Here is a 13562-nt window from a genome sequence, read left to right as displayed (position 1 = left end):
TATTATTTTAGAATGATGAAAATTAGTGACAACTCATGGCTAGTTTTCGTACCAAACTAACTCTGTTTTTTGAGTCACAGAAAATCCATCCAGATTCTTTTCCCATTTTGGTTTCATTTATGTTTACGGCTTACCCATACACTGTTATCAGTGTGAAAAAAGATCAGCCTGAGAATTTGCCAGAGAACACCTTTTCAGACCTCACAGTACAGCATTTACTGAATGGGGACCTAGATGAGCTCAGGTGGCATCCAAAAGGAACCCTGGTCACACTATTTCAAGTTACCACAATACAGCTGTAATTTGTGCTTTGGCCTTATTGGCCTGCTTGTACATTCCCCTATTCATTAAACAGTGATAATCACCAGAGCAACCATCAAACACACCCCTTCTTTAGAGAAAGAAGATCAACAGGATACTCACTATATGGTTGGGAGCTGTGTGATGTGCTAATGTTTCGGTAAATTATCAAAAATCTTACGGTTACCAGGGAAAAGGGGTGGGAAGGGATAAATTTGGGATTTTGAGATTTACAAATGTTAGCCACTATACATAAAAAAAGATTTTTTTTAAGTTTCTGCTGTGTAGCACAGGGAACTATGTTCAATATCTTGTAATAACCTTTAATGAAAAAAATATGGAAATGAATATATGTATGTACGTGCATGACTGGGACGTTGTGCGTTACACCAGAAATTGGCACATTGTAACTGACGGTACTTCAATTTAAAAAAAAAAATCACATGAGTAATTCTTGATTAATCTGATTTTTTTTTCTTCTGATCTAGTTAAAACTTGCAAAGTAAACATCTTGATTTATTTCTATTGGGAGAAAACCAGTTACAGCTGATAGCATATTGAATTTTGCTGACAATTATACTGGTACAACTTTCTCAGCTGTGGATAAAGTACATGAGAAGACAACACCCCACAGATCTTTTATCTAAGGGTCTGTTAGTGCTATTTTGTAATAACGCTGACATGTCAATAATATTGTAGAATATTGGGGAAGAGTTTACATGGAAAATGCTAAGCAACTTGAAATGAGCATATTGTGTTTATCAAGTGATCGTCCATTGACTTGTAACTGGAACTCTAGTCTAGAGGTTTAGGGAAAAAAATACTCTCTTCGAACTGAATCTAACATGTTTTAAATTATCTCCGGTAAGAAAGAAATGTACAGTCAGACAATGTTTTTTTCCTTCTCTCCCAATCATTTCATTTTGAGGCCAGTTCCCGAGGAATTTATATTAGCTGGTGGTTATTTAATATAAAAACCCCTCAGCATAACATCTGAAATGTTAGGCTTACATCACACTGACCCAGAATGTCACTCTGCCCTTGCCCTTTTTCAGAGGAAGAAGAGGCCATCCTTGGAGTGAGAACAGAGGGAGGTTCTGGCTCAGAAACCTTAGAATCACAGTCTCTGCTCTCCTAAGGATACTGTTCGTTTCTCTCCTCTCCCAGGAGCCCCAGAAGGCACGTAGAAGCTCACGACCCTTCCAAATTTGTGTTGTGATACTATGTGAATCCAGAAGAAGAGGATACACAATTTGATGTTTATTCAGCTTGATTATAGATGTTTTCTGTGTTACGGCTATGTTCATCAAGACCTATTTTATTTTATTTTGTCTTTTCTTTTGGGGGTGGGTGGGTAATTAGGTTTATTTATTTTGATGGAGGTACTGTGGATTGAACCTAGGACCTTGCACATGCTAGCCATGCTCTGTACCGCTGAGCTATACATCCCAGCGCCCATAAAGACATATTTTAAAGTGAGACACTTTCTGAATTACCTTCCAGGTCCTAGAGCCTTTCCTTTTGTGTTCACGGTATATGTAGTTGCGCATTTTTAAAAACTAATTTCTAGGTGTGCACAATAAAAAAAAACGACAATGAAAGAATTGCATTTCATATAGGTCATTTGTTTACTTGCCACTTTCTGTTTTGGAAACATCAGGTCATATATGTATATATATTGATACAGTATTTCCGATAAACTTGGTGGATTATTTTAAAACACACATGCTGATAAAAGCAGAGATTCATCCGCAGAGAGTGTCTCCTCACATCAAAGTTTCTATTGAGCTTTCCAATTTAGCAGCCGTTTGAGAAGTTGTGCAGAAAAAGATTTCTTTACAATTTCCATTTTCCCCATATGTAGTTAGGGATGTTACTCCGTGTTCTCCGCTTTCCCCCTTAAAAAAAAAAATGCAGTGTACTCAGCCTGGGAAAAGACTGAAGAGGTTGGATTTAATTTCTCTATCTGCTGTTTTAAGTGTTAGGACCAGGGCTTCCCTGCTTTTGCTTAGTATGACTTTTGAAGGACTATTTGTACAGTTTTTCAATTGAGCCACTTTTTAATTTACCTAATGCTTCCTTAACGAAAATCTGATGCTAATGGTAGTTATTGTATTTCTACTTTTATCCCATTTCTAGAACTTATAGCCTTTAAAAAATATTTTAATGTCTTATAAAGACATTAATTTAATATATAGATGTTTACAAGACAGTGTTTTCAGGTTCTTTTTAAGCATTCATCTGATTTTATCTGCAAAATTTAACATGACATTTTCTTCCAAGTAAATGATGTATTTCCCATTTGCTGACCAGTAGGGTGTGCTCTCGTCCCTTGCCAAATAAATTAATTAATTAAAAATTTTAATGTAAACTCTTTATTAAGAGCTTTCAGAAATATATTTCACTCCTTCATTGTCACTGACACAGATGAGACGTGTTTAAACAGACACAGCAGACGGTTCGGCAAACACGACGTAATGGAATGTTAACTGGTTCTGTGGAAACAAGAAAACTTTGAGATGTTACTTCTTTGGATTTAGTTCTAAACTAACTTGGTGTTATTTTACCAAATTGGTCCCTTGGTAGTAGATACTTTCTTTCATCCTGGATGAAAGAAGAAGAAGGAAGATGATGCAGTGGTGGCGATCTTGGGCTCTGCAGTCGGAGGGTTTGGGCTGGGATCCCAGCTCTGTCACCAGCTGTGTGACTCAGGCTCGCTACTTAACCCCTCGACACCTTGTAAGATGAGGATAACAGTGCTTCCTACTCCTTAGGGTCACTGCACAGACAAATGACGTTGTCCACGTTGAAGTATTTAGATCACAGCCTGGCCCCGTTCGGGGTTCAGTAAATGTTAGCTACTTTTTAAAAAATCAATATTCTTATATATTCTTTGAGACAGATTTTTGAGCACCTTTTATTGCAAGATTCCAAAATTCTCTATGGCTTCTTAGTATACATGATTTAATTTATCCAGGAGGTGGTTTTGTTAAATTCCAGGAGCATAAATGATTCATAAGATAAAATGTCTTACTTTATCTGCAGTATTTGCTGTATTTCTATGTAAGAGGCTATAAAACCTTAGGCCAAAGAAAGGGACCTGTCACAGTGAAATTTCAGGCACCAGCCTTTCTTGGGGAGATAAACTACAGGCAGGGAGAATCTTCCTTGACTCTCTGAAGCAAAGGTTACCTGTGGTCGTACGTCTAGGAGAAGTTCCTTATAAGCCCGTATTCATAAATATCTACTGGGATTTGCAGATACTGACTGGTACACATAAAATAGATAAACAAGTTAATACTGTGTAGCACAGGGAACTATATTTGATATCTTGTAGTAGCTTATGGTGAAAAAGAATATGAAAATGAATATATGTATGTATACATATGACTGAAACATGATGCTGTACCCCAGAAATTGACCCAACGTTGTAAACTAACTATACTTCAAAAAAGAAAAGGTAAAAAAGTAAACATCTATCAGCATGTTTCTTTAAAAAAAATAGATTTGGTTTGTCTATAAACTTCAAGTCCCTAGAGAATTTTTTAATATGAACAATTTTACCATTTTCTCTGGAATGCAGACACAATGGGATGTACCTGGTAACTAGATCCTTTAAGAACGGAACGAACGCTAACCCCTCTAGGTATTTCTCATTTTGTCCTTTCAGACATTTATTCACTCATTCATCAATAAATGTCTGTTGAACCCCTATGTCCTGGGCCACACTAGGTACCCATCCATGAGCAAGAGGTTACAGACTAGCACGCGTGGGCCCTGGTGATGTGCCAGGCGGCAGGGCGCCGTGGGGCTAACAGGACAGGCGCCCCCCCCCCCCAGACCTGGAGGAGTCGGGGGAGCTTTTCCAACCAAGTGAGGTCTTCCATGAGAACTGAAGGCTGCTTCAGCAGCGGGAAAACGAAGGGAGAAGAACAGGGCAGACAGCAAATGTTCAGAATGTTGTTTGAGGAGGTCAAGTTCCTTCTCAACGACAAGACGGTTGCAGAGGAGGCTGGAGAGGTCAAGGAGAGGCTGGATTCCACCCGACTGTGTAGGTACATGTTGAGAAAGTCAGACTGTGCTAAAAGCGTGTGGTGGGGGGGTTGGTGTTTGAAAGGCTTAATTAAAGTGCACAGGGAAACGTTTGCATTTGCAGGTTAGAGATGTCACTCTCATTGCCATAGGCATCGTGTGACCAACAGAGTTACAATCGGGGGCTGCTGAGTTCTCTTCTTAGTTCTGAGTTGTCACTTCTGACCAGGGCATCAGTCCTTCTGGCCCCGGGACATGGGGACCCACACCAGTTCTTGGCAGCAGTGATGGAGCAGATGGAAAACGAGAAAGAGGACCGAGAGAAAGAGACAAATACACAGATCTGTAGTCAGCTCCTTGGTTTTCAGCCATCTGGGGTGACGGGACTGTCATCTGTGGCTGGGGCCCCCTTTAGGGGAATACAAATTGGTGTTCATAGTATTTTATAATAAACCCATCGGCGTCTATAACGTCCCAGGAGTCACACACTTGTAGTGGAGGTAAGGACTTTAGGTTCAATGGTTCTTTTATAAGACAGGCTATGAACTTCACATCTATTGTGAAGGTGGGATGAATGTTAGTTGACACTTCAGTTAAATTTGCCAATGCATTTCCCACCGTCATTTCTTCTGAGTCATTTCTGATCTCTCCCTTAGTCAATTTAAGACTGTGGAATAAAGTCATCTTCTTTCCAGATTATTCTTTTCTTAAAATAATGATTGTGAATGACTGATATTTTTAAAGTGGCAGCATTTTTTCTTTTTGCTGTAAAAAGGCATATTTGACAACAGGCACATGAAAAGATGCTCAGTGTCACTAATTATCAGAGAAATGCAAATCAGAACTATAATGAGGTATCACCTCTTACTGGTCAGAATGTCCACAAACGATAAATGCTGGAGAGGATGTAGAGAAAAGAGAACCCTCCTTCATGGCTGGTGGGAATGTAATTTGGTGCAGCCACTATGGAAAACAGTATGGAGATTCCTTAGAAAACTAAAAATAGAGTTACCATATGATCCAGCAATTCCACCTCCTGGGCGTATATCCAGAGAAAACTCCAATTCAAAAAGATACATGCACCCCAGTGTTCACAACAGCACTATTTACAATAGCCAAAACATGGAAGCAAACTAAATGTTTATGGGAAGATGACTGGATAAAGAAGTTGTGAGATATATATATAGTGGAATACTACCCAGTCACAAAAAAGAGTGAAATCATGCCATTTGCAGAAACATAGATGGACCAAGAGATGATCGTTCTGAGTGAAGTAAGCCAGACAAAGAAAGACACATATCATATATCACTTACATGTGGAATCTAAAAGAAATGACAGAAATGAATTTGTGTCAGAAACAAATTCAGACAGAAAACAAACTTAGGGATACCAAAGGGGAAAAGAAGGGGAGAGATAAACTAGGAGGATTAGTAGATACAAATGACTGAATACAAAATAGATACACAAGGTCTTATGGTAGAGCACAGGGAACTGTATTCAATATCTTGTAATAACCTATAATGAAAAGGAATATATATGTAAGTGTGTATATGTGACTGAATCACTGTGCTGTACACCAGGAACTAACACAACATTGTAAAACAACTATACTTCAATTTTTAGAAAAAGGCATATTTGAGTTTGTAATTAACTCAAGTCACCATTCCTTTGCTTAGTTCCTTATGTGGTAAAACATGTGATTATATCATTAACTTTAGGGACTTGTCATTGATGAAACTGGGGGAAAATGTGACAAAAACCTTAGTTTTCACTGGTTGAGAAATATAATAAAATCTACTGCCCATTAATCCATACTATCACACGCCCCCATCAGAAGGCACGTCAGGACACCTAGGGTCAGCATTACATCCACTCCATAAATATTTACTGAGTGTCTACTATGTATACTTCTGCTGTTTCTACTTTTCAAAAGTAAAATTCAGAAAAATTTCCAGTCATTTGAGCTTTCTGATCATCTCTATTCCAAAGTATTTTTAATATGTTATACGCATTTGCTCTGTCTCATTAGAGTCTCTGATCCTAGTAAAGACTCTTATTTACAGGCCGACCTCAAAGATATTGCAGGTTTGGTTCCAGACTACTGCAATAAAGTGAACATCCCAGTAAAGCAAGTCACATGAAGTTTTTGGTTTCCCAGGACATATAAAAATATATCTGCGTTCTATTGTAGTCTATTCTGTGCAATAGCATTATATCTAAAAAAAAAAAAACCAAAAAACCAAAAACAAACAGTGTATATACCTTCATTAAGAATACTTTCTTGCTAAAAAATGCTAACCATCATCTGGGCCTTCAGTGAGTCATAATCTTTTTGCAGTGGTAATAATAAAAAATCACTTATCACAAATCACCATAACAAATATAAAGAAAATGTCTGCAATATTGTGAGAATTACCAGACTGTGACACAGTGACAAGAAGCGAGCAAATGCTGTCAGAGAAACAGCACTGGAAAGACTTGCTTGATGTGAGGTGGCCACAGGCCTTCAATTTATGTAAAACACAGTATCTGTGAAGGGCAATAAAGTGAAGCCCAATAAAACGAGGTATGCCTGAATTTGGTATCTCCCGCAGTACGTAGCACCGCTGTTGACTCTTGGTCAACAGACTTGGTCATAGGTAAAAGCTTAAATTATAGGAAGGAAGGTTTGGATGACAGCAGACAGCCTAATTGATATGAAAATGCAAAAGAAGCATCTTTGGAGCAAGGCTGTAGATTCGACCTCCCTAAAAAATCTTTGAGACTCAGACTCTTTGCATCGGTATTTGCACTGGTACTCTAAGGAAATGATCATAAATAGAGTACGCGTTGTGCCCAAAGATGTTCAGTGCATTGTTATTTATAAGAGTGAAAAATCGGCCTGTTAGTAGGACAGCTGGCTAAGTAAAGTGTGGAGTCGTCTAATCATCTGTTAAAAGGATGCTTATGAAGATTTTGTGATTAGAAATACTAGTAACTAATGATAGCTAACAGTTTTATACCACTTACTAAGAATTAGACACAGTCTTAGGGCTTTGCGTCTATTAATTTAAACTTCACAACAACTCTGTGAGGTACCTGCTGTTACTATACCCAGGTTATGACTGAGGGTCAGTAACCTGCGCAAGGATGCACAGCTTGCAACTGTGGATTCAAACCTAGGCAGTTAATTTACTTTTTAAAAGATATTATTTATTTAAATGTTTTTTGTGGAATTAGAGTCAGTTTACAATGTTGTGTCAGTTTCTGGTGTACAGCATCACGTATCAGTCATATGTATACACACAGTTATTTGTTTTCATATTCTTTTCTCATTATATATTACTGCAAGATATTGAATATAGTTCCCTGTGATATATGGAAGAAACTTGTTGCTGATTTACTTTTAACCACTAAAAATTCTTCCATTTTTCATATTCAGTGAATGCAAATTGATTGATTATGGAATAGCTATCCTCATGGTATTATGTAGAATTTTTTTACTTGCTAGTGAGAGAAAACCCAACTCAAGTTGGAGTAAAAAAAGACAAAAGGTAATTCAGTGGTTCGGGAATGGAAAAGTCTAAGGATGTGTAGCCACGTGCACTGTTTTATTCAGGTGCTCAAATACTGTCAGCCAGCTTAAGACTATCTTACTCGTGGCTTTGTTCTCTTTTGTACTGACCCCATCTTGAGGTTCCTCAATGGCATGGCAGCAGCCAGCAAACCCTAAGGTTGCCAAAAAAAAAGAGCTCACTTACTGGTTCTAACAAAATCCCTGGGCCTTAGTGTCACTAGTTCAAACTGAAGGCCAGGGAATACCACGCTCTGTCTGGCCAAGCCTGAGCATGAGCCCACCTTTGGAGCCGAGGGGAGAATCAGCACCATTCCAAGCACATCAGCTAAGAGTAGAGGGGGCGGTAGTTTCCTACAGTAAAATTAAATAATGGTCGAGGAGAAAAGAGGAATGGATGCTTTCAGTGTATATCAAGTGCACATAACAATTTTCTTATCGATAAGCTTTTAACATTAACTTACACATTTCTTCATGTCGTCTGCTCTTTGACCTTGAAGTCACACCTTTCTGATGCCTCTCCTCGGTCTCCTATGCTTCTCCTCCCTGGGTGCTGAGCTGTCATCCTCCGAAGCTTTCTTTGTTTATGATTTAGCCGTCTCATTCAATTCCTGAACTTTTATTATCACCTCTATATGAATTGCACCAAAGTCTAATTGTAGCCCTATCTTCCTTCCTGACCTTTAATTCCATATCTTCAATTTCTTTCCAGGGCTTCTCCCTGGGATATTTGTTGCAGACTGCTTTCCTTAAGAAGCAGACTCTGAGATGGAGGACGTTTATTAGAATGTGCTCTTGGGATCTGTTGAAGGGAGGAGGAGGAAGCAGACTTGGGCAGAAGAGGCTGAGCTGTGATACAGGTCCAATGTAGGCCTCAGGTGAGCCTATGGAAAACTCTGCAACCAGCCTGGCCCTTCAGAGCTGTCCCAACTCGGGTGAAGGAGCTGGGCCTGTCTTCCTTCCAGCCTTATCAGCCAGTCATTGGATGTGGGTTGCCCTTGGGGGCAGGAGTAACCTTGGGCAAGATACTTCTCTTCAGCTGAGGCAGTCTGCAAAGAGAGTTGACAGCTAAGGGCCATTCTCTGCCAGAAATCCTAGAAGGATGGGGACTAATCCTAGAAAGATGGAAACTAATCCTAGAAGTAAGACTTTCAGTCCTCAAGGAAAATCTGGATAGCTCATCAAAGCAGCTTCCTTTTGTTCTTCCTGCTCTTAGCCTACCCTTCCTCTTTCTATTCTCCTAGTAGTTTTGTTGATGTTTTTACTTAGATATTTTGAGACTATGTTATTAGGTGCATACAAGTTTAGAATTGTTAAACCTGTTGGTAAATTGAACATTCTGTTAACATGCAATGAACCTCTACCTCTAATAATAAGTTTTGCTTTAAAGTTCGTTTTGTTCGATATTACTATTGTTACATTGGCTTTCTTTTACTTAGTATGTTGGTGAATCTTTTTTTTTTATCTTTGAGTTCCCTTAAGTTTTAGGTATATCTTGTAAAGAATATGGGGCTAGATTAAAAAAAACTCTTTGTCTTCTAAGTGGAGAGTTTAGTTACTAATAATTATTGTGATTACCGATGTATTTACTGATAATTAGAGTTCATTTTTACCATATTATTCTGAACTTCCTATTTGTCTTGCTTTATAAGGAGTTTATTTCTTCTTCGATCTTGCTTTGTTTGTGCTCATTCTATTTTTTTCTCATCCTAAGTTTAGAAGTTATATCCTCAATTTCTCTTTTTTAGTAGTTACATAGATTGTAAAATGTACACTTGACATAGCAAAGTCTAAAGTGAGTATCTTTATTCTCCTAAAAAATACAAGAAACACTTTAGGGACATGTTAATTCATATCACTGCCTCCCTCTTTTCATTTTCTTGTCCAGATTTTTATTTTTTCTCTCTTTAGCACCACTAATTGGACATTATTATTATTGCTTATATAGTCAATATTCATTTATATTTAACTATATATCTCTTTTTGTTGTTGTTCATCATTTCTTTCTGTCCTTCAGATGATATTTCAGGGTTAGTTTTCTATCTTCCTGAAATACATTTCTTTTGAAAGTTCCTTTGGGGGTGATATATTGGTTGAAAACTCTATTGATTTTTGTTTGCTTAAAGATGTCTTTTTTTCACCCTTCTTCTCAAGAGATAGTTTCATGTATATACAACTCTAAGTTGACAATTTTTTCCTCAGAACTTTGAAAGTATTATTTCACTGTCTTTTAATATTACTATTATCGATGAAAAATGAATTGTCAGTTTAATTTTCCTTTCTTGTAGGTATTATTTTTTATCTCTGTCTTTAAAGACTTTCTCTTTATTGATCATTGCAGTTTATTGACAGTTGGTTTGTGGAGGTTCTTTCATCTATATTTCAGGAATGTTGTGTTTCATCAGTTCTGGAAAAATGTTAAGGCATTATTTCTATTGCCTTGTCCCCATTCTTTTCTCTCCTGTAACTTTGGTGAGCAATAGACCTTCTTACTCTGTCCTTTGTGTCTCTTAACTCTTTTGTATTTTCCATTTCTGCCACTCTGTGCTGGATTTTGTGTAATTTCTTCAAGCCTATCTTCTAATCTGTTATTACTCACTTTAACTGTATCTGCTACTTAACATCAATTGCCTTTATAATATCAGTTATTATATTTGTCATTTTTAGATGTTGTATTTGGTTCTATTTTAAATCTGCTTGGTCATTTTTAATAATCTCTTTTTCCTTCTCTGATATTTTCTTTTATTTCTTTAATTATAGTCAACATAATGTTTTATATTTGGTACCTAATAATTCAAATATCTGCAGTCTTTGTGGTCTACTCTTGCTGTTGGTTTTTTTCTGCTTAGTTTTACTTTCAGTAACTTGTTTACCATGCATTTTGTCCGTTTTGATTTGAAGCTTTAATTTTTTGGAACTTTATGAGAATTCAAGGTTTAGTGTTTGTTTATGCTAGGCACTGCCGAGCCAGGGTCATTTGAATAAACTGAAGTCTTGACTAAGAACTTTTTGGGGCCACTGCATAGAGAATGTGGGTTCTGACCTGTGTGAGGATGGGCTTATGATAAGAATTCTCAGGAGAAACATTTTCCTTTCCACCACAGTGAAGATACGAACAAGCAAGTAACCTTTCCATCTCCCTCTTCAGGACAAACATTTTCCTAATTCATCTACTAAAGGCGTCACCTTTTAGGGTCCTAATTTTATGCAGTCTTTCATAAGACATCCTGCTCTAGATAGGTGCCTGGCTTTGTCTCCCAAATCTCATAAACTCAACCCACTAAAACTCAAGGCCAGGAGTTAGCAAAGGTTTTTCTTTAAAGGGCCAGATAGTAAATATATTTGGCTTTGCAGACCATATGGTTTCTGTGGCCGCTACTCATCCCTGTTGTTGTGGCATGAAAGCAGCCGCAGACAGTACATAAATGAATGGGTGGGGCTGTGCTCCAATAAAACTTTATGTACAAAAACAGGCAATAAGCTGGATGTAGCCCCTGGGCCATAGTTTTCTGGCCTCTGCTCTAGGCCATCGGGAATTGCCAGATGCCCTCAGAACAGATGCCAACTTCATCATTTTCTTACCTACTGGGTGTCACGCTTTTTTCCTTTGTGAGGTCTCTGAAGATTTCCCTTAAACAGTTTTGCCAGTCCAGCAATGTATTTACAAAGCTGTTTTAAAATATTTTGTTTGCAGGTCAGTTGTTCTGCGCTGGAAGGATTTCTCTGGATGGAAGTCAGCAGTGAGAGTCAGATTCGTCTTATCGGCGAAGATTTTCTCAAACTTTCAAACTGCTAGGAGACCTTTAATAATCACGCTTGCTTAGCATATTAAATCCAAACTTCTCGGGTGGGCATTTAAGGCTTTTTATTCTCTGTCTTTAACCTTTATTCTTAGCTCCCTCTACTGCCTTACAATTACCATGTTTTCAGCCAAATCAGAATACTCACGCTTTCTTGAATAAGCCTTCCCCCCATCTCTCTCCCATTCCATGCTGTTCCCTGTACCACCCTGACGCGTTTCACTCGTGGTGTTCCCATGGCAACAGCAGCCAGGTAAAAGATGACTCTTTTCATTTGTCAGTTCAGGTACCATCTCCTTTATTTTCATCTCAACTGGATATACTGTCTCCCTCCTCCGGCGTTCCGCCTTGTATTCTGGTTCTCTGTAAGCTTGTTTTGCTCATCCCTGCCAAACTGTAAGCTCATTTAGGACAGAGAACATCCCTTACCCGACTCTGTAGACTTGTCTCTTTCCTTCACGGAGCCCCGGCATAATGTTTTGAATATAGCAGGTACTCAAATATTTGTAAAATGGATGAATATATAGAATTTTTTAAAGTGGGGGAAAACCCAGTGCTTGGTTGCAAAGCCCATGCCATTTCTCAAAGGTGGATCTTCAGGTCTTCCTCAGGCTCAGCCTCCCTTACAGCCATCGCCTTCCATCAGGAATCGAATCCAGATAGAATCTCTTTTCACGGTGTCTGAAAGTTACCGCCCGCAAAGTAATGACACCACCCAGAGATAACTGCCGTTAACAGTGTACCTGTTGTTAACATTACAATATTGTTCCCACTGTCAGTAAGCACTCATTCACAATGATTTTTTCATAGCTACTTAGTAATCCATCATACGGATATAGCATGATTCACATCTGACTGGTCCTGACTACTAGACTTTTAACATAATATTATTATAAATAATGTTATCATGAACTGCCTTGTATGTAATTTTTCGCCTCTCTGCTTATTTCCTCAGGATTAATTCTACCAAGGAAAGGAAATGTTGGATCAAGGATACTGATCATCTTTAAAAATTTTTTCAGTTGCCAAATTGCCACCAGAGTGTTGGGACACCAACCTGCAGCAAAATGCTCAATTACCGATACACGCTCCAACTTTGGAGTTTGATGCTAGTTTCAGATTTTTTTTTCTTAGTTTGTTTATTTGTTTTTGAGGGTCAAATTATTAGGCAAAATTTTATCATAGTTTAAAGAAAATGTGCATTTCTCTTATCGGTACTGAAGTTGAATATATATCTGTGTACACATATGTACACATATATAAATACACACATGTTGATTGGCTCTTACACATCTTTTGTGACTCATTTGTTCATTTATCTTTTTTACTGTGGCATTTGTTTTTTTCTTATGATCAATATATTGAACTTCAATTTAAAAATTAAAAAAATTAAATAGTAAAAATATAAAAATAAAAAATAATTAGAAAATAAAAATATATACATTGAGGAATTAATTCATTGTCTATCACATATATTAAAAATATAGAATATACATTTTAGTGTATGTCTCTCCTTTTTATTTATGACAATTATTTAAAGTTTTGACTTAATTTCAGACTTAGAGGAAAGTTGCAAGATTACTACAAAGAATTCTCTAGTACCTTCACACAGAATCTTCAAATGTTAACATTTTATTACCTTCATCTTAGTCTCTTCTTTCTCTGTTTTCTCTATCTATATAACTTTTATACAAGCCATAAGTTATAGACATGAAGCTATGGCATTTAAAAAATAACCATAACAATGTTTAAAATAGACTTTATTTTTTTTTAAGACAGTTTTAGATTTACAGAAGAATTGAGAGGCTAGTCCGGAGTTCCCATTTACCCCACAAACAGGTTGCCCTGTGATTCGCATCGTACTTACAATTAATGA

The sequence above is a fragment of the Vicugna pacos genome, chromosome 13, assembly GCF_048564905.1.
Source record: "Vicugna pacos chromosome 13, VicPac4, whole genome shotgun sequence".
Classification (NCBI taxonomy): domain Eukaryota; kingdom Metazoa; phylum Chordata; class Mammalia; order Artiodactyla; family Camelidae; genus Vicugna; species Vicugna pacos.
This window is presented reverse-complemented; position numbering follows the sequence as displayed.